Source organism: Cyprinus carpio, chromosome A5, assembly GCF_018340385.1.
Source record: "Cyprinus carpio isolate SPL01 chromosome A5, ASM1834038v1, whole genome shotgun sequence".
Lineage (NCBI taxonomy): Eukaryota > Metazoa > Chordata > Actinopteri > Cypriniformes > Cyprinidae > Cyprinus > Cyprinus carpio.
The window spans coordinates 19700776-19725995 of record NC_056576.1 but is presented as its reverse complement, the minus strand read 5'-3'; the positions used below and the strand labels follow the sequence as shown (position 1 = coordinate 19725995).

Sequence of the window (25220 nt, the reverse complement as noted above, 5' to 3'; positions counted from 1 at the left end):
AAATACAATTGTTTGACTTTAATAAAACCAGTTAATTTAGATATTATCACAAGAAAAACATTGTTAACCTGAAAATAAATGCATTTATTAATAAAAATAATAATCAAAATAAGCTGTTGTAAAGCAGGTTTGCATATTAATGTAGAATCCAACGGATGTACGGACACAGTTGTACATGCTAATAAAAAAGTGATACATTTATTGGATTTATTCAAAGAAAAAATATAATGTAATAATTCTGTTTAGATTAAACTAATGAAAAGAATTATTCATTATTTATAATTTTTTTTATATTTTGCTTATTTTACATGTTTCAAGCATGGCTTGTCCGATCATATTTTAAAATAAGAACCACACTAACATTTAAAAGTTCAGGCTTGGTAAGATTAATTAATTAATTGTTATTATTATATATATATATTTTTTTATGTTTTTGCAAGTCTCTTTTGCTCATCAAGGCTGCATTTATTTAATAAATACAGTAATAGTACTGTAATATTGCTGTAAAATACTGTAATATTGTGAATATTATTATAATTTAAAATAATTGTTTGCTATTGTAATATATTTTAAAATATTGCTTATTCCGGTGATGGCAAAGCTGATTTCCAGACTTTAGTGTCACATGATCCTTCAGAAATCATTCGGATATGCTGATTTGATGCTCAAAAGACATTATCAGTGTTGAAAATAGTTATATAAACTTTTTGTTTTAACCATTATACCTTTTTTTCAGGATTCTTTGATAAATTGAAAGTTCAAAAGACAAGCATTTATTTGAAATGACAATTGTACGGTAATGTACCTGTTTTGAAAATTACAAGCTTAAAATACATATATTAAAATCTTGCTTTGGGCAAAAAATAGCAGGCCTTATTAATATCAGTGTGGGGAGATTTTGCAATTAGGTGTTAACGTGAGAGTCTTTTACTATGTAAAAGTCCTTATCAAGGCAGGTTCCTTGTCCATACAGTGCTGTATGTTCTGTTCAGCCGTGAAAACATCTGAAATAAAGCAGTTTTGGCTTCACAGTGGTTGTCAGGAAGTTGCATACGTCTGTAATTAAACAATTAAATCTAATTAGCTACTCTATGCAAAATTAGCTCATGGAGTATTTGGACTTGATGCCAAGAATGTATAGATCAGTTCTAACCAAGAAATCACTTAATGAGGGCAGTTTGCTTTCCTGTGTTGATGCATTTCCTAGTCCGAACAAGAAGTTTAAGCCCATAATGTTTGGTAATGTTGTGTAGTGGACAGCAGTTACTGACTGGAAAAGCTCATGTTGTGGACAACAAATTAAGCCTTTTGTCTTCAGATAAAATAACACTACCTCTTGTGGAGATGGGGGAGGGTGTAACATTAACATATGATAACCCCCGCTCAGGAACCGCTTTGTCTCTGTTACTCTTATCAAAGTGTGAATGATCGTAAATCCCCCTCACAGGCGAAACAAGTTTTGCCAGGTGGCCAGAGACAAAGGAAAAACTCATCTTCACATGCATTCACACAAAATAGACACAAAAGTGAATAAACCTTCTTCAAATCCATTTACAAAATGGTATATACTTAATGAGTGCTGCGTGTGATACAACAATGTATGCAACCTTACCTATTAAGTATACTGTATATATGAATGCATGGGTCAATGTTCAGCATTACCTAATGATGTCTGATCTTCATATTTACAGCACAATGTGTAGGTTAATCTTGAATTGGTTTGGAAAGTGAATTCTGCATAGGAAAAACCTTAAAGACATTGTACTAAACTTGGACTTTAAATCATGCAAATAGACCTAATGTCAGAGGGGCCATACCTTGGCCACCTCCGACAACATCGGCCAGTCAAAACGCTGGAACTGAAAGGCGCCAACTTGCAAATCCCTCCTTCTCAGGAAAGATTAAAAGGTTCTCTTCAACACAAAGAAGTGTGCCAAGCTGTTGTTGCTAAGAGAAATGTGGCAAGCCAAGATGTGCTAAGCGGCTGTTGTTGTACTACTGAGAAACAAGGAAATTCTGCAAGGAGTGAATTTGGGGAGTTTGGAAACTGCCACAGCAACAACGACAACAAGCTTAGTGCCCCCATCTTCTGCAGCAACTTCAGAACCTTCTCTTCAGTGATCCTCCGTTTGCGAGTTCCAGACTGCTAGGATCTTTTCCCACAACTTCAGAATCGTCTCGTCAAGTGATCCTTCTCCTGCATGTTCCAAGTTGTTCGGATCTTCTGTAAAGACTTCAGAACCTTCACCTTCAAGGTTCCTTCTTTTGCGTGTTTTCAGGAGTTCATCGTTCACCAGTGCTTCGTGTTCAAAACTGTGAAAGGGATCCGACTCCTTTCTTCCCACTGCAGCGTGGCCATGGTCAACAAGTGAAAGATGTCGCGGCCCAGACTCAGAACGTAACTATCACTCTTCCAAACCTCTTTCCAGAGACCATTGGCATTAGAGTGTATTTTCAGTTTATGATTATCTAATTTGCATTAGATTTTAAATAGCTCATGTCAGTAAATAACAAATAATCTCTTGATTTATTTGTTGAATCTTAATAAGGTTTACCTTATTAATTCCAGGAAACTAGTTCTAGATCTTTACATAAGATAACGTCCAAAGTAACATCCAACTCAGTTACTATCATCTATCAATCTTTTGCACTTTATCCATTCATTGTACCCCTTTAGTAGTTGTTAGTTACTGTTGTCTAGCCTTTTGTTAATAAAACCTCTTTTATTCCACTTGTGTCTTCCTTGTGTTGATAATTCAGTAAGAGGCTCTACAAGTTAACGATTCTCTAAAATCCTTCTGATTGGTCAGACTGCAATTTAATATATATTATTTATTCAACAATCTTCAATGATTGTTCTTTACTGTCAAGGTGGAATTCCTGGCTGGTGCCCCATAAAATAGTGTGACCAAAACCTAATATTAATATTAATATTAAAAGCCAAAGCCATTACACTTGTGGTGCTGCTTAGATTTGAAATCACTACATTTAATGGTACCCCATGTGAGGCTACCTAACATCTGAAAATCACTACAGTTGGTTAGGTTGGATTTGCTGCTTTCTAATCAGCTGTAGTTGCTAGAAGTGTGAGGGGCATTCTCATTCTAGAGGGCATTTGATTGGATGAAAATCTGTGTAGTGCAGGATGAGTCAACAATATTTAGCGTCTGTTTTCCTGGAAGAGAAAGGCATTTTTTAAAATGGAAATACAGTATCTTCCATATAAGACTTCCAGAATATGCTTCAAAGCTAATGAACGTGGATTAAAAGCAACTAAACTCCTACCTCGTGGGGTCTTTAAAGCATTTTAGGAGAGAGAGACCGAGAGTGAGAAAGTCATTTCTTAGGAGGTAGAACACAGAATCCCAAACCCTCATTGAGATGGAAATAGGTCTGGATGTTTGTCGTCCTACTTCACTCTTCCTTTTCTTTGAGGAGAGGAGAGAGCAAGTGGAGCAGGAGAGGGAGGAAGGGAGGGCGGGAGGATTACAAATTTTTTTCCCGAAGTGATAAACAAGAGAATCTCTCAATCATTCTCTCTGAGTCACTTCTGGCCTATGGGAACTGCATACATGTCTGCTTTGACTGGAGGGGGCTCTATTATTAGACCAAAGACAAAAGAGCATGGGTATGCATGCTCCTATCTAACTCAATATCTTGTGAGAAGAATGTCTTTATATTATCTTTAGTCTTTTGGGTGTTTCTATGAAAGAAAGTTTCATGCTTCGTCTCTAGAGTTGCTCAAAGGAGGTTTTTGTTACAGAAGCCCATGAGAACAGTAAGGGAACAGATCAAGTTTGATGTTCTATCCTTCAGCTTTTGCTAGCGTCTTATTAAGACTCTCTGGGATCCTTTGCCACCATCTGCTTGTCCAGCAGCAATGTCTTTGTATGTGTGCCAAGTATGCTGGTATTTGAAACTTTCAGAGTTATTTTTATGTGTCCATATGTCTGCCTTTATGTGTGTTGCGTGTGTGCATATTTGCATATGCTGCGCTGTGACATTTGTATTCTGAGCGCTTGAAGATCGACTTCAAAAGTCTGTGCGAAACAACAAACTTTTGCGATGTTGCTTAGTAATAAGCTGAGAGAGTGAGTGAAAGAGTGAGAAAAAGAGGGGTTTAATCAACACTGCTCTGCTTCAGTGTGGCAGTGCTATCTCATTCCTCTTCAGAAACAAATCTAATCTCCATCTGGGCAACCTTCCATTTATGCAAAGCAGTTTTCATTTCTGGAGAATAACAAACTCAAATAGGGGATCAGATTGCGTGGAGTATTGCTGCCGGTGCTCCAAAATAATCCAAATGCATTTTTAATAGGTGATTGTAGGATTTATTCAGTAAGAAGTACACTTTTTAAATCTATGAGAAGTCATCGGTTTAGAATGATAATTGTGAATCCTCAGTGCACAATTGGAAGGGTTTTCTTTTAATAGTAATAGCAAGTTAATAGCAAGTCTTTTACATCTGTCACAGTTATGGACCTTTTTATTCTTTGTTTGCATTGAGTTTGGTCATCCTGCCTGTTTAGTTTTATTGCCTTTCAGGTTATTCCCTCATTTGTCTCCTTAGTACTTAATTAGCTCCTCACCTGTTCTGTTATTCCTTGATTACATTTGTTGTGTATTTAGTCTCCCTCCACAGTTTATTCTGTGCTGGATATTATTTGTGTATGCTCATGCTGCTTATGTTTCCCTGTGTTTTGAATGGATCTTCATCATCATGGATTATTATTAAATGTTATATTGGATTACCTTTGTCTTCGTGTGCCTATCTTCTACACGAACGTGACAACATTGTTATTTTTCCCAGTTTAATGCATAAAAGATTGAGTAGTACTACTCGTTTCATCTTTATTTTCATGTTTTTAATTTTCTGCTTTTTGAATAAGTACGACCCTTCTGCAATGGGAATATGTCCCGGTTTCTGGAACTTTGGACCCTTTGATATCCGTAGACTCTTCGCAGAAGATATGACCTTCATTTGGATTCTGTTGATTAAAGATTGTAAAAGTTAGAATGAATCACAGTTTCAGAACTTAAGAATGAGTGGTGGAAGCAGTAATATATTGTTAAAGTGAATTTATACAGACAAGTTTGTCACAGAGAAATTTAGTTACAGAACAATGGAGGATTGTGTCATTCACAGGCTTTTAAATGTCTCGAGGGTTTTGGCATGGAGCTTGTAGAGCTAGTCTGTTTTCCGAAGACGCTCTCTGATCTGAGTGCTTATGTAGAGTTTCAGTTTGTTTGTTGGTGATGGGAACCCTGCTGCGTGAGTGTGTGTTTCTGTGTGTGAAGGAGAAGAGAGACTCAGAGTTCATACGAGATGCAGCTATCAGATGTTTCCTGCCTTGTATAAAGTAACATTGAGAAGAAAATATTGCGAAGGAAAAAGAAATAATATTGTTTTCTTTCACTTAAATCTCAGCTAAAGTAATAACTTAAACTAAATCTGAAACTTTATGGCCTGAAACTCATTAAAATGACAAGCTGCAGTATTTACAGTATAACCATCTGTGTCTCTGGATGTGTTTGTCTGTGTTGTACTCTGCTGTTTCACATACTGTATTCTTAGAAGGAAAGGAGTGTTGTTTTGGACTCTTGTGTTCCATACAAGAGAGGAAATCATAAAGGTTTGGAACGATATGAGGGTGAGATTTTAGGGCAAATAAGAGTTTTTTTGTTGTTGTTGTTTTTTTTTTTTTTTTTTTTTTTGTAATTGAACCAATTAACACTTAAGCAAGGATGCATTAAATTGATCCAAAGTAAAAAAATAAATAAATAAAAGCTGTTCTTTTGAACTTTATATTCATCAAAGAATCCTGCATAAGGTGCCATGGATTCCACAAAATTATTATTATATTTTATTTATTTTTGAATATTGATCATAAAGTTTCTTGCACACTTAATCAGCATATTGGAATGATTTCTGAAGGATCATGTGACACTAAAGACTGGAGAAATACTGCTGAAAATTCAGCTTTGCCATAACAGGGATAAATTATATTTTAAAGTGCCCCTGTTATGCCATTTTTAAGGTTCCTAATATTGTTTTGGGAGGCTCCTACAACAGGTTTACATACAAGCAGGGTCAAAAACGCTTTAATTTTCTCATAATATACATTTAATTTCACCGCATTTCTCAATGATTCATAAACGATTCATACAAAACAGTTTGAAGAATCAGGCTTTCTAAACCCTTCCTTTCTGTGAGCCTACTCTGCTCTGATTGGTCAGATGGCCCAGTCCTTTGTTATTGGCCTACTGCCTACAGCACGTGTCGTAAAACGAAATGCCTATTGCCATAACTGAATCACAGCTCCAGAGAGATGTATAGAGAGAAAAGATGGTATTGATTTTACCATATAAATCCCGAGTTCAATGATAAAACGTCTGATGTAGCTGATCAACCAGAGACTGATTTGTGGGGGGAAAAAAGGTACTGTGATCACAGGCTTTCCTATCCAAATGGGAGTTGGTAAAAAATAGTATACAAAGTGCTCTGTAATTTTTCTGAGGCTGTGTGCAGAAACAAAGTGTTCCATTCAGATGATTTAAAAGACAAAGTATATTATGAAACACAAATTTACCAAACCTCCTTCAGGAAAACTAGTCCCGTTAAAATAGAGCTTTACACATTGAGCTCTGTAGCTTTGTGTGCATGTGTTTAGAAATAGCATCGCTGGAAGGGACTCTACAAATTCCAATCCGTTTTACATGTTGAGATCAAAAGGCCTGAGAAGACACTTTTGTGGAGCAGTCTAAGCACTGTTGAATGGAGCAAGCATTGATTTGGATTCTTGTGAAAAGAACTTGTATGACTACTAAACGCTTCACAGATGTGGAGCTAATCACTTTTGGGAACAGCAAGTGAACAGACTCTAATCCATCTTTCATCTGACCAGTTTTCCTTTATTGTTTAGTTGATGAAAATGCAGAGGTGAAGTGAGAGCTGAGTTGTAGAAGTTCCTTATTGAATTCTGTCCTTTCATAGATCCAGTGTGGAATTCCATTCTGAATTTTTGTGCAACAACATTTTTTGACCATGTCAAGCATCTGTCATGAGCCTTGTTGGAGAATGCAAGACCTATTTTGAGGGTGTTTTAAGCCAGACCTCCTCTTGGAGGGCTTTTCTGTCTCCCCTTTTTCAGATTCTGGAATGTTGCACTTGTTCAGTTCCAGGCGGGAATTCAGGTGCTCTGTCATTTTTCAGCTTTCAGAACAGGCACTCATGAGAACCACTGGCCTTTCTCATTCAGGCTCATCCCGGACCTCCCATGGGTCATTCACAGAGTGTGCTTTGTCTCTGTGGTGACAGCTGTTGACATTCTTCCTCAGTGCTGTGGTGTTTTCTCCAAAACCTGCATTCTGGCTCTTGTGTGAGATTTCAGCTAAAGTAATGATGCAGAGTTTCTCATTTTTGTATATCATCTATGTGATGGGGTGTAATGTTACACAAAAATTACGGTTCGGTACCTTGGTTTTTGACGTCACGGTTTGGTACAGCAGAGTGAAAAAACTAAACATAAAATTGCTTCTCTTGTCTGTTTTTGTTAGAACTAGTAGTAAAGAGGAAAGGGATGATCGCACTAAAGTGTGCCTATACAGTGATCTGTCACTCTTAAAGAGCATTTCTATTTTTAATTTCCTGGAAAAATGGACTGAACTTGAAAGGTGAGACCTTGTTTTTTTTTTCTTAAAAGTAGCAACATTTAAAACATCTGAAGTTTCAAATTAAGTTCAGCACATGCAGTGGTTAAACCAACACTGTATGTTTGGCACACATGTATATACTGGACTGAAAGACAAAAAAATTTGGTATGAATATGTGTAACATTACACCCCTACTATGTGATGTTTGAAAACTATGAAAGACTCTTTTTCTTTTTTCTTCTTCTTCAGTTTCAGTGTGAATGAGCTCTGAATAGGACATGAAATCAGCACTTTAAAGGTGCAGTTTCCTTATTAATTATTTATTTATAATAAAACAATACAAATATAAAATATGTACAGATAATAATACGTTTAGAATTCTTTATAATAAATTATTCTTCTAAAATAAACAATATGCATACTAAAGTAACTTTATTACTAAAAGGAAAGGGTGCTTTTCAGCAGATCGCAATAAACAATCTTGACAATTTTTAATTGCGTTTCTGAACTGTAAGCACCTTATTTAACCCTTGGTCTAAATGTGGCACTATCAAAGTAACTGACTGTGCAGTGACTGTATACAGACTGTATAAAGGTCTGTTTTAAATGGTCTGCCACCTTAGCAGGTTAGTGTTAACTCTTTTCACTGCAACTGGATGCAATCATTAGATGCGCAATAGTTCCATTTCCTCAATGTCATTCGAGGCATTCTTGTAGACGTTTGCAAGTGATTTACTCAGCATGTAGAAACAAAACATGAAACAATGAAGCTACAGAGAAAAGAGGTGATTATTAGTGCTGAGTGCAGAGCTTGTTAGTAAGGATGAAGTTAATAATACTGAATGAGAGTATGAAGTGGTTCTGTAGGAATAATAACTGTCCTGTGATGCTGTTGGAGCATTGTCGTCAATGCGAATCTTAAATTTGTCTTAAATTTGTCTTTTGTTCCTTTCTCTTGGTAAGATTAGCTCTTTATTTTCATTGTACAGAGACAAAATATTTTAAAAAAAAAATGCACTGTTAAAAAAAAAAAAAAAAAAAAAATCAGTGACATTTACAGTAAAATACAGGCAGCTGTGGTTGCCAGAACTTCACCGTAAAAAATATGCTAGCAACATTTTAGGTTTTTTCAGACTTTATTTAAATTCACCAAAAAACAAACAAACAAACAAAAAAACTGTTTCATTAACTGATGTTATGTTAATATGCCAACCTATTGAAGTACTAATAATTGTTTTGAGCCATTGTAATACACTGATAACCACCAAAAGCAGGTGGTGATGAGAAAGTCACATGATTAATCAAAGCTCATCACAAACAACTTTTCCACAAGCTGAGGAAGGAAATACTTTTATATAGAAGGTGCACACAGTCATTCACACAAACACCATCATGGTAACACACATCATACTGAAATAATGCAATAAACATTCATTTAACAACATTAGATGTAAGATAAAATGCTAATGTACGCAACTGAGAAGGAAAAAAAATTATGGGAGTGTCAATTTCCATTTTTTTCACTGCATACAATGACTTTCTTTTTCACATCCAAATATGTAACAATTCTTCTTATGTATTTAGGCAAAAATGTCCTGCACTAGATGTTTAAATTAAAACATAGATACAAATTGGGTGATTTTTCTTATTAAATAATGTTGTAATAAATTATAATATTATTCTAATTATTTTAAATACATTTTACTTTACAAATATAATATGTCTTCAAGTTAAAGGGATAATCCACCCCAAAATGAATATTTTGTCATTAATCACTTACCCCCATGTCGTTCCAAACCAGTAAAAGCTCTGTTCGTCTTCAGAACACAATTTAAGAATTTTTGGATGAAAACCTGGATGCCTGTGACTGTCCCATAGACTGCCAAATAAATAACAGTGTCAAGGTCCATAAAAGGAATGAAAGTCATCGTCAGAATACTCCATCTGCCATCAGAAGTGCAATCTGGGTTACATGAAGCGACGGGAACACTTTTTGTAAGTCGAAAGAAGAGCATACACAGCATACGGTGATATGGAGAGACAAAGTGTTCCCGTCGCTGTGTTCTGAAGATGAATGGAGCTTTTACGGGTTTGGTACGACATGGGGGTAAGTGATTAATGACAAAATTTTCATTTTGGGGTGTAGTATCCCTTTAAACCAAACTTTCATTTTGGTGGTTTGTGTTTTTGTGTGTATAGTTTTTATCAAATGAAATGAATGGTGAAATGCTGACGAAGTGACTCTCATAGAAGCTCTGGAGAGGAAGTTCATGTGACTGTCCTCATGTAGTGAGACAGCAGACACTGAAATCAACATGAGCATCATGAGCATTCCTTCACACAGAGATCCACAGAACATGCATGCATATTTAAATAGCAGCCTTTTGCAGTTTAATATTCACAGAAACTGGTCCATATCGCATTTGATTAATTGTACAGCACTACTTTTGATTTCTATTTTGCAAAATGTGCCAAATTCTGTGACATTGCGTTTTATGCTGTAAATCCCATTTTTATGACTGGACTCCACAGTCCCATCTGCATGTTTTTACATCATGGAAATAATAGGGCCATACAAATGGGTAAAAAAAATAAAATAAAATAAAAAAAGTAATGGTATAATAGGACCTGTATGTCAGAAAAAAAAATAATTCTATAACACAAACTAAAATCCTTCTCATTTGCTCTGATGTCTTTTTCTCAAACTAAAATCCAAAAATATTTTGGGTACATGGTGCGACTTTTTCTGTGCCATTTGTTGGTGCTGGATGGATGGAACCAGAGTGGACTTTATTTTCTTTATTTGAATAGAATTCAAGTCAGTCACATTAGATCAGCGTCTAACACAAACTTTGAGACAGGTAGACTTGAACAAAAATATTGTACACCCGTTGTTAGATAAAAAATGCGTCATAGGAAAAAACATCAAATTCAGGGCTTTAAAAAAGTTATTTGGGGAAGACCCCACAAAAAGATGCTTAGCTCCCCTGTCCATGAATCTCTAGTGACGTTCCTGCTTGGACTTGCTGTTGTGTAGAGTCCTCCACACATTGGTTTCTTCTAAGCTTTATGAGCGTGTAATGATTTTTTAATGGGAGCTTGGCTTCTGTTCTGTTCTTTGTGTAGTGTGCTGCTTCTCGGCTGTAGCAGAACCCAGTCCTGATGTCTTTGCCTTCCCGACCACAGCCTGACGTCTGATTGGTCCAGTATCCGTCTGGAATTTTGCTTTCCCTGCTCTTGACCCCACCCTCCCTCTGCCCTAAGGGTGTCAATGAACAACGGCATTCCCTTACACAGCCGCGTGTGCATGTGTGTGTGTGTGTGTATGTGTGTGTCATCTATAGTGCGAGAAGAACAGTGGGAAAGGGAAATACAAGTGCTTTTCTTCCTTTTAAACACATATAAATTCACATAATCATACCTAATGACAAAATGACCTGGAAAAGTTTTGTTTTTCTAGAAATGTCTGCATGTGCTTTTAATTTGGCATATTATTTGAGCTTCTATTATTGTAATCCATGAAGGAAAGACAATCCTTTTCCTTTTGCTCTCTCTTTCACACATGACATACCTACACACATTCTCTCTCTCTTGCTCTCGCCCCCTCTTTTCTTGCATGGCTTAGATCTTGTGTAAAGGGGAGTCTCAAAACTCTTTTCACAGAAAACCCCCCCCCCAGACTATAAAAATAACACACACTCTCCCACACACACACAAAAATGCTACTACCCCCGCTAGAAAGAGTGTGTGTGAATGAAAAAAGAAAAAGAGGAAAAAGAAAGAGTTTGGATGTAGCTGGACTGTTACTGGACAGTGGAATGTGTTACTGTTGGCTCTCCATGTGCTGATGAAGTGATGTTGTGCGGTGTTTCTGCACTGTTGGAGTGATTGAGGTAAGGGATTACTTTTCATTCTCCCGCCGCTGTTTGTGGATCACTGATCAGTCTGAGTGTGTGCGTGTGTATGTGGACAGGTGAAAACTTAAACCAGAACTTACCAGAAACTAGAGGGAGTGCTTTAACATTCTGGGGTCGTGGATTGGAGTGGTGCCGTACTCAGTGTTTCATCAGCAAGTTCCTCCTGCAATGTTTTGTTACTGTAAAAGTTATCATTTTCATTCTGAAATTTGAGAGTAGGAGCAGATTTATATAGGCTTCACCCAAAACTATAACTGATGTTTCTAAACTTGTCTCTGCTCAGTGAAGGTCTACATCTACTAGCACCAGCAGAGAGCAGTTCAGAATCGTGAACCTATATTAAAGACATTAAGTATAATTTACAATCAGTGAGGTCAATTTAATTTATTAAAAACCAATTGTATTAAAAATTGAATTTGAAATTAATTGCAAATATGATTATTTGCTAAAAATAGATGATTCAAAGACATCGCATAGGTTTGGCAAGTGAGTACATTTTTAAATAGAATTAAAAAGTGGCTCTGGAAGGCAATTTATGATATAAATCTAATATAAAGTTTTTTTTTTTTTGTCATTATTTTATATTGGGGCCTTATTATTTATTGTATCCTGTTATTTATTTTTAATAATTTAGGCCTGTCATGATAATTAAATCTAATCGCGTCTAATCGCGATTATTTGATCTAACCGCGATTGTTTCAGACAACCGCGATTATTGTGCTTTTTATACGGCACAAGGGGGAGTCATACACCAAAAGAGCACCAGTTTGCTTTTCATGCACTGTATATAATCGGTAGCCATTCCATATCTTAATGTGAGGAAAATAATTATATTTACATTGTTAAATGTAAGTTTACAGAAATTGAAATCTGCTCAGCATTCAAACAGCACGTCACATTCACATTCAGTTATGACAGTCAGCACGGTAAAACTCTCTCTCCAAGATGATATATTCTCATTATAATACTTGATGTGTAGATAAAGGTCTGGGGATCTTGCTGGATTTCTCTACTCTTCTCTTTGTTTGTACCGTGTGGAGTGCAGCGCGCTGCGACTTATGTTGCTTCAAGCACATCATTCTGCACCCTAAATGTGCATAAGCGCTGCGACTCCATATTGCTTCAAGTGCATTATTCTGCACCCTGGATGTGCATAAGAGCTTTGTGCCGTTCTGTTTGGAGTGTTTCACAGTATCAAAGTTTTGCACACAGAAGGTTATCATTAGCTTTTATTGTTCTCATGATTTCTATCTTATTTTCATGAATGTATTTTGTAAGAATACAAATAGTTAACAGAATAAACATATATAAATTGTATGTGCCCCAAAGATTTTTTTTTCAAGATATTGTTTTTGCCGCTTAATTATACAGTCAGCTAGTTTAATTTCATAGCTTATATATTTTTGTTCAAATGTAGTTTTTCTCTGTAATGAGGAAGTGAGTATTTAGTGGATTACGTTTATCAAAGGGTTTAAAAAAAGAGTGACCATTAGTTCCACAAACACAATATTGATATTCTGTAGTGAAAAATAGCGCTGGTGTTGGATCGGTATTGGCCGATTCTTAGAATTTGGAATACTCTTTGTAATCTTACACTGCAAAATAATAACTCAAAAAGATTAAAAGCTGACATCATAATTATTTCCCAAACCCTTAAATTAATCACAATTATATAATGAAAGCCATAAAAAACTAACAATTAATCGTGCTAATTGGCGTAATCGTCATAATCGCCAAAGCCCTAAAACAGACAATTAATCGCAATAACCGTGACTATTTTTAGACAATTAATCGCCAGCCAAATTTAATAATCGTGCCAATCACACTAATAGGAATGCACAACATATTCAATATATTAGGCATACATATTGAAAATATTCATTGTTGATCTATTAATAGATTGAGACAGGGCAGGGAGTGAGGCTGCAGCTGAAGGGAAGGAAGTGGGCCTGGAGAGCACAGGGATTACCAGGGGTCACTGCACTAGAGGCCCCACAACAGCCATTCCCTGGAATCAGGCTGTTTCGGAATGCTAGAGTGATTGGTCTCAGTTTGAAATACTGCTTTTCTTTGCACAACTACATGTTTTCATCTAGGTTCCATGCCCCTACTGTTGTCTAACAGAACTAAACCAGAATAAAGGAAGCCATGAATAAAACTAAAGAGACAGACAGGAAGCCAGGGAGAAAGAACAACAGCATAATGCAGTACCGTCACAGCTGTGACGATATGTACGGTCAATCACGGTCTGAATAGGGGAAGGTATGAATGAAAATGAATAACTAGATCCTCAGAAAGAGAGACTAGATAAGACATTCTCATTTCACTTGCAAAACACCCGTTTCGAGCACTTTGAGAGTTTTTTCCTCATGTGAGAGTTATGACAGTACAGACTTTATGGGTTTATTCAGTAGGGGACTTTACCTGTGGAATGTTAACTGCCTGTCACACTCTCTTTCTCCTCCCGCTGGTGAAACTCTCTCATCCCCTTCTCCACACGTCTGTTTCCAGCACCACTTCTATCAGTCAGAGCTCAACCCAGCACCCGACGCTTTGACCCGCACCGTTCCTGAAATTTTTACTGTTTCTGGTGACTATATTTTATGCATTCAACAAACACTTTTATCCGAAGTGACTGACAGTACTGTTCAAAAGTTTAGGGTCAGTAAATTTTTTTTAAAAATACTTCAAGACTGTATTATGTTGATCAAAAGTGACAGTAAAGACTTTTACATTGTTACAAATGATTGCTATTTTAAATAAATTTTAAACTTTCTATTCGTCAAGAAATCCTGAAAAAAAGGAAACACAATGTGTTCAACATCATTTTCAACAAAAATGAAGCACAACTGTTTTCATCATTAATAATATGAAATGTTTCTTGAGCACAAAGTCAGCATGTTAGAGTCATTTATGAAGGATCATTTGACACTTAAAGGGATAGTTCCCCCAAAAATGAAAATTGGCCCATGATTTACTCACCCTTTAGGCATTCTAGGTGTATATGACTTTCTTCTTTCAAACGGATCCAGTCAGAGTTATATAAAAAATTGCCCTGGCTCTTCCATGCTTTGTAATGGCAGTGGGCGGGTGTTTTTGTTAAACAGTTCAAAAGAAGTTCAATAAAGCACATTCATCCATAATAAAAAAAGTGCCTCACATGGCTCCGGGGGGTGAATAAAAAACCTCCTATAGAGAATCGATGCATTCTTTTAAGAAACACATCCATATTTAAAACGTTATAACCACTTTTCTGTAGCTTGCGCTAACTGTTGTACGTGGAAGCCGTTCCGAGCAGATGACGTAGGATGTATGCGCCAGTGAGAATATGCTAATCTCGTGAAAACCAACGTTTGTTTACAGGAGCAAAGTTTCCATACTTGAGCAATTTTTATAAGACTTATTTTGGACTGTTGAACAGAAATACCCACCCACTGCAATTCTAAAGCTTGGAAGAGCTTTATAAGTCATACACACCTAGGACGGCTTGAGGGTGAGTAAATCATGGGCTAATTTTCACTGTTGGGTGAACTATCCCTTTATGGAGTAATGGCTGCTGAAAATTCAGCTTTGCCATCACAGGAATAATACATATGAAAATAAATGAAGCCTTGATGAACCCAAGACACGTCTTTCAAAAAGAAATCCTACTGACTCCAATTTTTTATTTTTTGAATGGTAGTGTACATCACATTCAAAATATGTGACACTGCTATTAGAAGAACTTTGGGGGTTTTTTTTGCAAAAACTTAAACCTTATTATACTCTTTGAAGCAGTTCTTGGCTCTTTCTTAGTGTTCTGCTCTCCTAATGTGAAAACTGACACTGCATGCTGTTTTGACATGTAGTCACATTTAAGAAACAGTATCCCATTAATTATTTTACTGGATGACATTTCAAATATCTCATTTCTGTCCCCAAATCCCTTACATCTTTCTCGTAGTGCATGTTTCAAGGACAATTATTTTCTCCCCTTCACTTCTATTCTTTATTAGCATCCTTTACTCTAGAAATGTTTCAGAAATGTAATATACATGTTTTTTGTTTGTTTTTATATATATATATATTTTTTTCTGTGAAATAGTAAAAACATTTTGAATAGGTCAACCTTTTTTTTTTTTTTTTTTAATTTGCTAGTTGACTAATGCAACCTAATGCAAGGTTTAAATGCAATCTGCCTAAAACTTTCAAGATACTATCTGGATTTGAAGCACTTGTTAATCCTAGGTGTAAATGGGGCCTTAGTTTTAGTAGTTTACGCACTGTAATATGTGCTTTCACATATGTGTAGTGTGTTTAGACTTGCCTTGTTAATGTTGGCTGAAGAAGAGGATGTGGAATTTGTCATTCTTCAAAATGACTTCTTGAAGTATTTGTTATAGATGTGGCTAAAAAAAAAGCAATCTGTGTGAAACAAAAAGCACACTCATCTCTCCCCACTAAAAACAAACAATTGGTTGGTCATCTGAACTTTTTATGATTGGTCAAACAGAATCTGTTAATGAAGTTCCGCTAATACAGAGCTAGTGAAAGAGTTATGAAAGAGTTAGTCACATGTGCACTCACACACACAGAAGCTGATGATGACAAGTATCTGTTTGTATTTAACAAATCCAGTGCTTTATGATGTGCTCTAAACAAATTTCTATCCAAAACTGTGTTTCTGTTAAAGAAAACCCCAATTTAAACCAAAAACCAAGGGACTTTCTACAGAATTTCCCCAGCAGCTGAAGTGCAGATTGTTTGTCACTGTCATGGTAACAGCGTGTTAGGGAGGCAGAGGAAGCTCCGATCGCTGCTGTGTCATGCTGTGAGTGATGTGTGCTTGAAACTTTGACCTGGGCATACACACAATGCCCAGTGTGTTTGTCCTTGAACAAAACAGGAACATACATTCATGCTTAGTTCACTCACCTCGACAAATACATATAGACTTCAACACATGTTTCTGACTCAGTAATGACTGTCAGAGTGCAGACTGTGAATTCCTCAAGGAGTGTTTGTACTTAAAAAAAAAAAAAAAAAACAATTCAAGTTTAATAGCTTAAATTTATTTAGGGAAACATGCACCCTCTCCTTACCAAACACACACGTTATTGTCGCAAACATGGGTACAAGTACAAGCACGTATGTATACTGACATACTTTACATTTTACTGCATACACACATACACTGTGTGAGGTCACAACAGGAAAACAAAATCATTTCCACTGCTGCCATCAGACTTCCTTCATCGTAGACACACAAACACCCAGACGCCCGAACAGGCATTCAGTCATACACATTAAGGCATGTGGTATGTTATGAGCTCTGACGGTAACAATAGGCTGAGAAAAAAGCGTGTCACTATAGTTAAACAAAGGGTCTGTTCCAATCAGCCAGTATTGGCCTCATGAAGTGGATTTCATGGGATGTTTGGCCATTTCTAGTGAGATTCCCAATACAAAGGATACTATAGATGGCATAGTATGAGGAGTAAGAAGTTTGGCTAATATTTACATAAAAAAAAAAAAAAAAAAAAAAAAATGTATTCTACCTGAAATGTGTTTGCTGTGCAGTCAGTATGGAGTATATGACCCCATTTAATGGAATTAATGGGGTGCATAGTCATTTATAATTTAATATAAGGGTTAATTGTAATTTTTATTCATGTAAGCACATAAAATATAATTTTGCATATGAATATGTATTTTAATTTTATGTTAAAGTATGTTAAAGTGTATATATATATGTGTATATATATATATATATATATATATATATATATATATATATATATATATATAAAAGTGCTATATTTTATTAATTTTTATTTAAATGATTTTATTTATTTACATTTACATGTAATCATCTAGCAGACGCTTTTATCCAAAGTAACTTACAAATAAGTAAATTATGAATTATAGCAATTTGTATAAGTTATATTTATTTACACCAATATATAATATCATCATGTTGAAACTAATCATCTGTGTGACTCAAGTGTTTGGTGATGGTGCAGGTTAATCCAGGTGCTCTGATTTTGTCCAGTGATCTGAACTTGCACTGTTGAGTGTATAGGGAGAGGTGAACACTGCATAGAGTGCAGCTGAAAACAAAGGCCAAGGACCAGTTTGTCAGATGTCTTATATTGCTTAGTCTGGTCCAGTATTGTAATAGAAATTTAGCGTTAAGCCATGATCCAAGTGTGTGTGTGTGTGTGTGTGTGTGTGTGTGAATGTGAAATAGTGTGTGTGTGTGTGTGTCTTTGAGTGTCATTTCAGGCTTCTACCAAGCTATTTGAGGTCTTCGTAACTTCCTCCTCCCAAAAAATACATCAAGGTGAAATATTTATGTGGCAGAACTTTTGCTTTTTACTTAAAATAAGACTTTGAAATTTCCTATGATATTTTACTGGAGTGAGACTATGTATGAATATTTATTAAGATTCTGTATATGATAAACAAACATGGTTGAGATCTATTTCTCTAATTTAGAGTTAAAATATGAAACTTGCCCAAAGCTGAAATACTTATGATTGAGATTTGTGTATTGAGTTCTGAAAAACAAAGATCATGTTTTTTTTTTTTTTTTTTTTTTTTTTTTTTGGAAAGTACCAGTAACTTACTTTCTCAGTATCTGAATATTTCATTGCGTAATACTTTAAACAGTGACATCAGAGATCTTGTTGCCTTCTTCAGTGTGACCAGATCTCTCTTTCTGCCTGCACTGCATCAGTGACTCCAGCATGTGACAGTGCTGGTCATGAGTGACTCAGTGCTTCTATTCATTCAGTCTGTTATTTTGTGCACAGTTTACAGTTCCATCATTTCAGTTACAACATGACTGTTTCAAGTGTTGTGCAACCTGTTCCTTTTAGATCAAATTTAATTTTAAAGTTCAAATTATTTTATTGGCTTTGGAAACTTGCAGACGGACAATATATCTAATAGAAAAAGCACTAAACATGTCTCTATAAATCTAATATTGCATGATGTTAGAAATAACGAGGCAGCATTGTCATCTGTGTAAAGCGCCGAAGATATAAAATATATTAAAACAATAATTGCGGCAGGTACCATTTAAAAATAGCATGAAATCATAATCAAAAAGGCTGATATGCCGACATTTTTACAGGCCTACAATAGAGCTTATATTATTCTGTGGCTTTTACCAAGGAAATAAATCTAGACACCTTTGCATCATGTTACTTTTTTTCCATAATTTAATTCACTCAAGGATCTGTGTATGATGTACTGTGTCTTTTTGCCTCTGGCATGTTTGTATGAGTGTGCAGGTGCATGTGAGCGCAAGTGTGTCTGTGAGCACATGTACAGGATTGTTGCCGTATTGCAGAGCATTGCATAACAATCTGTCAGAGATATTGATACATGACTCAGATTATCAAAGCTCTTCATCTCATCTGCATAAAGAAAAGACAGACAGATAAAAGTTTGCTCTGATTTTGCTCTGGGTAGAGATAAGAAATTAAAATTTCAAAGATACTGACAAGAGCAAAGGTTTTTGAATAGTGCATGTACACATTTCATAAAGGAAGACTGCAGCTTGGTGGGCTTAATTGAAGAAGCTGAAATGCTTGCCACTTCTTCTTGCTCTCTTGTTGTTATTTAATAGATGGATAGATGTTATGTCAAACCTGTTTGACCAACCTTAAACCTTGGATTGAATCTGAAGTAATTCTACAAAAGTGCGATTTTAAAAATGAGATATATTTAGCCTATATAAAATCAGCTTTCTGCAGGTTTTAAATGTGAGGTGCATCATTATAGAAAGGATAATAATGTCTGTCCAACAAATATAAATAAAGAGTACACTTGTTGGTATAACCTGAGGCTGTTTCTTTAAGAGTGTTGAAGTGTTTAGGATTTGGACACCTAAAATTGCTTTTAACGCCTCCTCAAAACATCGCAAAATCTTTGGGGAGACTGTGCAGAGAAAACTGGGTCAGCTGCTACTGTGAGTATGTCAATGGATTTGGGGTTTATTGTCATTCTTTCTTTTGTATAGAAACACACACATATACTGTGTAACAAATGATGACATCATCCTACAGGTTATTCTCTCTGTTTGTATGTTCTGATACACACATACATACACTTTCAGTGTTTCCTTAGGTAATGGGGATTGATAAACAAATTTATTTCCGACTTGACAGAGAGGCAACAACAGCAAAGAAACAAACAGGATTATCAGGCAAGGAAGCACATAATCTGTTGCAGAACCCATGTATGTTTTCAGTGTGCTCGATGAGTAGGAGTTGATGAGCTCATCACATCACATCACAAAATTGTCCAAATTTACCAGCTCTCCAAATTTAAAGAACGCTCTGAGCCCATTTTTAAATGCTGTCTATTTGATACATTTTTGACATATTTTTTTTAAAAGGGGCCTTTTAAAATTGTTTTATTATTATAAAATGATTGCTATTTGTTTTATTAGGCAAAGGCCATATGCACTCACTATGAACAAGCTATTTGAAGCAGATACAAGAAACAACAGTGGTTTAATCCATTTACCCTACTTTTCCAAAGGCTTTTTTTTTTGAGTCAGGTTTTGGATTATCATGATTATGCTGATCATGGGTCAAGTTTGGACTTTCTTTGTGACAGATATACAGCATCATATGATGCGAGAGGAAACAGGAAGAAATAGGAACTGATTAATGCCACAGGTCTAAAAATAAAAGCCTGAGAAAGGAAGGGTGGGTTTAAGTTTATAAAAAGGTCAAGAGCAGAGATGAAGATGATTTTTAAACTGATCAATCATTCACTGTATCTGATTATAACAGTCAGGAGGCAGTCAAGAGTGAGAAATGGACACCTGTTTACTAGATCCTCAGAGATACAGACCAGACATAAATATTTGCGCATATACATAGAAGTGTTTTGTAAAAAAAAAAAAATAATAATAATAAAAACAAATACTCATAAAAATACAAACCTACTGCTATAGTTGAACCAGTAATGGTACAGCAGATTATTCTAATGTTTACCGCTGTAGCTAGGCAATGAGCCTTTGGCACACACAGAGTCATATGTGCATATTTTTTATAGTGCCGTCTAGTGATAAAAGGAACCTTCAGAGAAGCATTTCACCTTTAACTACATTTTCAATGCAAATCTTTTAGGAGAAGTTGGCTTTTTCAGTTGTTAACAGCAGATTACGAAAAGTTTAGATATTGGGATCTGATGTTAAATTCTTGAGATTAACTCTTCGCATCTGTCTGCTTTAGGTTTCTGTAATGTATTATTACACTACTGTGCAAACGTTTGGGAGTTTTTCAAAGTCTCTTATGCTTACCAAGTCTGAATTTATTTGATCAAAAATACAATAAAAACACTTATGTTGTGAAATAGTATTATTAATTTAGCTGTTTTCTGGTTGAATGTATTTTAAAATGGACTTTATTCCTGTGAAGGCAAAACAGAATTTTCAGCAGCCATTACTCCAGTCTCAGTCTTCTGAGAGTCCTTCAGGGATCATTCAAATGCCTATTATAGAGTCCTTATTTTTTTATCAATGTTGAAAACATTTATCCTGCTTAATATGTTGTGGGAACCATAATGCAGAACATGATTTTCAGGATTCTTTGATAAATAGACAGTTCAAAAGAAAAGCATTAATCTTATACATGCAAATGTATTTACTGTTACGATTTAATGCATACTTGCTGAATTAATAAAAAAATATATATATATATATATACATATATATCCCTGACGCCTGCAAATTAGATACAAACTCCAAAAAAATATATATATATATATATACCAGACATCCCACCTCTCCAGGAAGCTCCCTGACGCCTGCAAATTAGATACAATGTCCCGGAAATCATGGAAGCACGGGCGAGAATGAGCAAGAAGAAAAAGCACCACTTAAGCAAGAGAGAGACACGTGTAGTGATACAGAAGCATAACTGTAGCCAACTATGAGATCACCATATGAGTGTATGCACGTATAATTCAGTTTAGACAGTTTGCAAGAATGTTTAGCGTACGTGGTATAAAAACGATCACTGCAAAGTGCTGGCGGAGTGAACGAACCTTTAGGGCGCGGGCGCAGCCTCGCTGTATTGCCAGATCCATTGATTATAGGCGTATGTGGACTTGTCTTTTCCACGTAATTTGACACTTTAGAAAGTTAATAGAGTGGGAAGTTGCAATTTAGGGTCAGCGATATCCTTATCTTATCTTATTTGCAAAATATTTGAAATAATTTCGGTTTATTTTTTATTTTTCAGTTTTTTTGTTTTAATGGCAATATCTGCCAATACTGCATCGCTTGATAGTATAGTTATAGTTGATCATCATTATAGGCTACCTGCTCAGATGGTCACATAAACAAGCTGTCTCTCAGTTGGATCAGATCAGCATCTGAATTGATCTTTCTCATCTTTAGTTTTATTTTTTATCTCGGCTCATTCCAAATCACTGTGTTTCTATATATGCGTGCATGAGCTAAGTCTTTGCATATTTGATCATATAATGACTCTTTCTGTTATTCATGATGACAGAAGCATAACAATACACTGAAAGAGTCGGATTAAGGGTGATATAATGCAGGTGTGTTTATGGGTGTGCATATTTATGCTTTGCATGTGTTTCTTCAAACAGCCTTTTTTTGTCTCCAGAAGATGGCGCTGTGTGCACAGTGCAGAATTGCCAAAATCCTCTCCAAGGATTTAATATAAAAAAAAGACAAGAACAAACACATCTGTTTAGTACACAAACTCAACCCCATTGCCTACAGTATAAGGGTGGATAGAGGATTGATTATACCTGTGAGGACCAGATGTTTGAAAATGTCCTCTCAAATACAGGTTGAAAACTAACTTGTGAGGGCATCCTCACTATTTTTTAAGGCTAATGAATCATGTTTTGCTTCAGATCTAACAATGTCAGCAGGTGTGGTTGAGGAGTAGTAGTTAGTAGTTGTGGTAGTGACTTACAACCATCACTGCTGCTCAATACTTAATTGTATTTTGGATGCTGGTGTACCGGCAGGCTTCTTAACTTTACCAGCAAGGTTGATCTGTTTTTGTTTTTGTTTTTTTCATAACTATGCTAACCAGTTTGGGCTAGCATGAACCTTCAGGCTGGTGTAAGCTGGTTTTCTCTCTGTGAAGCGCGGCCACATGCTGCAGCACACACAGGAAGCCATCAGGAGTCAGTGGAAGTGGACACATACATCTATCTGCTCTCACCTAATTATCCCAATTCTCTTTTTTTCACATTCTTTGAAGAGCACATGAGTTATATGTTATCCATACCTCTCCGCCACCACTTTTTCTACCTTTGTTCTTTCCTCTGCGGCAGTTAAATAACATGGTGTGTGGGAGTTTTTTTTCATTATGGAGTGGGGTGAGAGGAGGAATGCTCTTATAGCACTACCCACTCTTTCAACCTCTCACCCTCTCATTGCCCCCTTGTTTCTCTCTTTGACCTTCCCCTCTTCTCATATTGTGTCTTTCATGTGTTCTCCACTATCTCACATCTCGCTGTGTGTGCAGTTGTGATTTCTCAACAGTCATATCTGTACTACCTTTAAGGCAACAAGTTAAAGGGATAGCTCATCCAAAAATTTTCATAATTTACTCAACCTCAGACTCGACACCCATTCTGACATTCAACACAAAATACTACATCTATATAAATTTATAAATCCATTTTTATACTTATTAATCCACTTTTATATTTTTTTTTTTTTGTCTATTTAATGGAAGTCAGTAAACTGTTAGGTTGCCAACATTCTTCAAAGTACTGGTTTCAGTATTTCAGTTTTAGGTGAATTGTCCCTTTAATACAGATCAGCAAAGTCATTTTTTTAAAGTTGTGTCTATTTGTTCAACATTTATTTGAACGTTGAAACGAGTGAATATAAACACTGAAGAAAGATTATGTAAAATCAGTTATATTGAGCCAATATACAGTATAGTACTTAAAAAGGTCACTCTAAAACACTCTAAAGTTTGAAGTTTTTATCTATCCTTTTTTTTTCTTTGTTCCAGTATGTCCTACTTTGGATCTTTTGGTGATGTTATGCCCTTTTGTTCCTTCTGCAGCTTTTGTTGGAGAGTGTTTGGGGCTGAAACAGACTGTCAATAGAAAGACAGATGGCAAATCTTTTTCAGCAAAGATTTGTCTTCTGTCTGTCTGCTCTCATTCTTCTTGTCCTTTCTTTTTCTTTGGTGAAGTAGATCTTTTGATACACTTCACATACAAGGTCAGATAACTAAGTCTCTCATCAGATTAGTTGAAAACTTTATGCTTACTTTTTCTGAAACACCTCAAACACGCACACAGGGATAATAAAGGCACATAAAGAAGAAAATAATGCCACTGACCTTCACTGATCCTAAAAAAATTAGGATCAAACGAGTCTTGATTTCTGTATAGTACAAATCACACATACACCAATAAAGTCAGACAGTCCCTCTTTTTTAAAGGAGTATACCCATCAAAAAAAAAAAAAAAAAAAGTGAAATGTTTACTCACTAATAATAGCTTGACGTGCCAAACAGACTGATATTTAAGTCATTATTCACTGATAATTTTCCGCTCCAGAGAGATTAGTGGGATCATTGCATTTTTTTATTTAATTATTTTTTCTGGAAGAAGTCTCTTATGCTCACCAAGGCTGCATTCATTTGATCAAAAAATACAGTAAAACAGCAATATAATTGTTTTCATATTTAATATATTTTAAAATGTAATTTATTCCTGTGATAGCAAAGCTAAATTTCTAGCATCATTATCTCAGTCTTCAGTTTCACATGATCTTTCAGAAATTATCCTAAGTTGTTGATTCGATGCTCAGGAAACATACAGTATATTATTGTTATGCTGCTGAATATATTTGTAGAAACAATTTTTTTTTTTCTTTTTTTTTTTTTTTTATTTGGCTTGTTTGATATGTACAAATTTCAAAAGAACAGCATTTATTTGAAATATAAACCGTTTTATACATTATAAATGACTTTAACTCATAATTTTTATAAACAATTTTATGGTGTTTTTTTTTTTTTTAAACTTAACTTATGTTGCCACTATGACCCGTTGTTCTATGAAAACCATGAAAAATTTCTACTTTTATCCCACTAACGAAATAAAATAATTGTTAAGAATGATATAATTTACCCTTTTGGCCGAACTATCCTTTTGAGACTGTTCTCCAGGAGTCTAGATGTGTTTTACCTACTGTATCTGTGTGTGTGTGTTTGTGTGTGTGTTGTTCCTATTATGGCATCTGGAAGGGCAAGATTGAGCATGCAAGATATACAGTCCTTCAGAAAGTTCTCCAGTGTCCATCTCTTTTCTCTCACACTCATACTCATGCACACAATCTTGCACACAAAACTGTGGTGAAAGAAATCCCAAGAGTCACAAGTGTCTAGGTCTAGCAAAGTCATGAGAACAGGAAATGACCTTGATTCTGAGTTTGCCCCAAGTGTGACCTCGAGCAAACAGCTTGTGTTCACTGTTCAAGCAAAGAACAGTGGACCTATGTGTGTTGCTGTGAGTGTGTTACATATTTTCAGTATGTCTACAGGGACACAAGGGGGAATATCCAGCCGTAATCCTGATGCTCGGTCATAACAAGGGCTGAATTGAAGTATTTTTTCGTGTGATTCTCAGTTCAACTGCTTT

General features: G+C 35.7%; 1 protein-coding gene across 6 annotated transcripts in view; it reads left to right on the top strand.

Moving 5' to 3' along the window:
- The window catches only part of LOC109090709 (disabled homolog 2-interacting protein-like), a 126411-nt gene that overhangs the window by 31760 nt on the left and 69431 nt on the right, over window positions 1-25220 (top strand). Inside the window, exon 1 of one of the 6 annotated variants that reach the window (XM_042756338.1) lies at window positions 11370-11546. The exons of the other annotated variants lie outside the window; for them this stretch is intronic. The gene's annotated coding sequence lies outside the window, so the exon portion shown is untranslated. Of the gene's footprint in view, window positions 1-11369; window positions 11547-25220 lie in introns of those variants that run through there. 6 annotated transcript variants of the gene reach the window in all.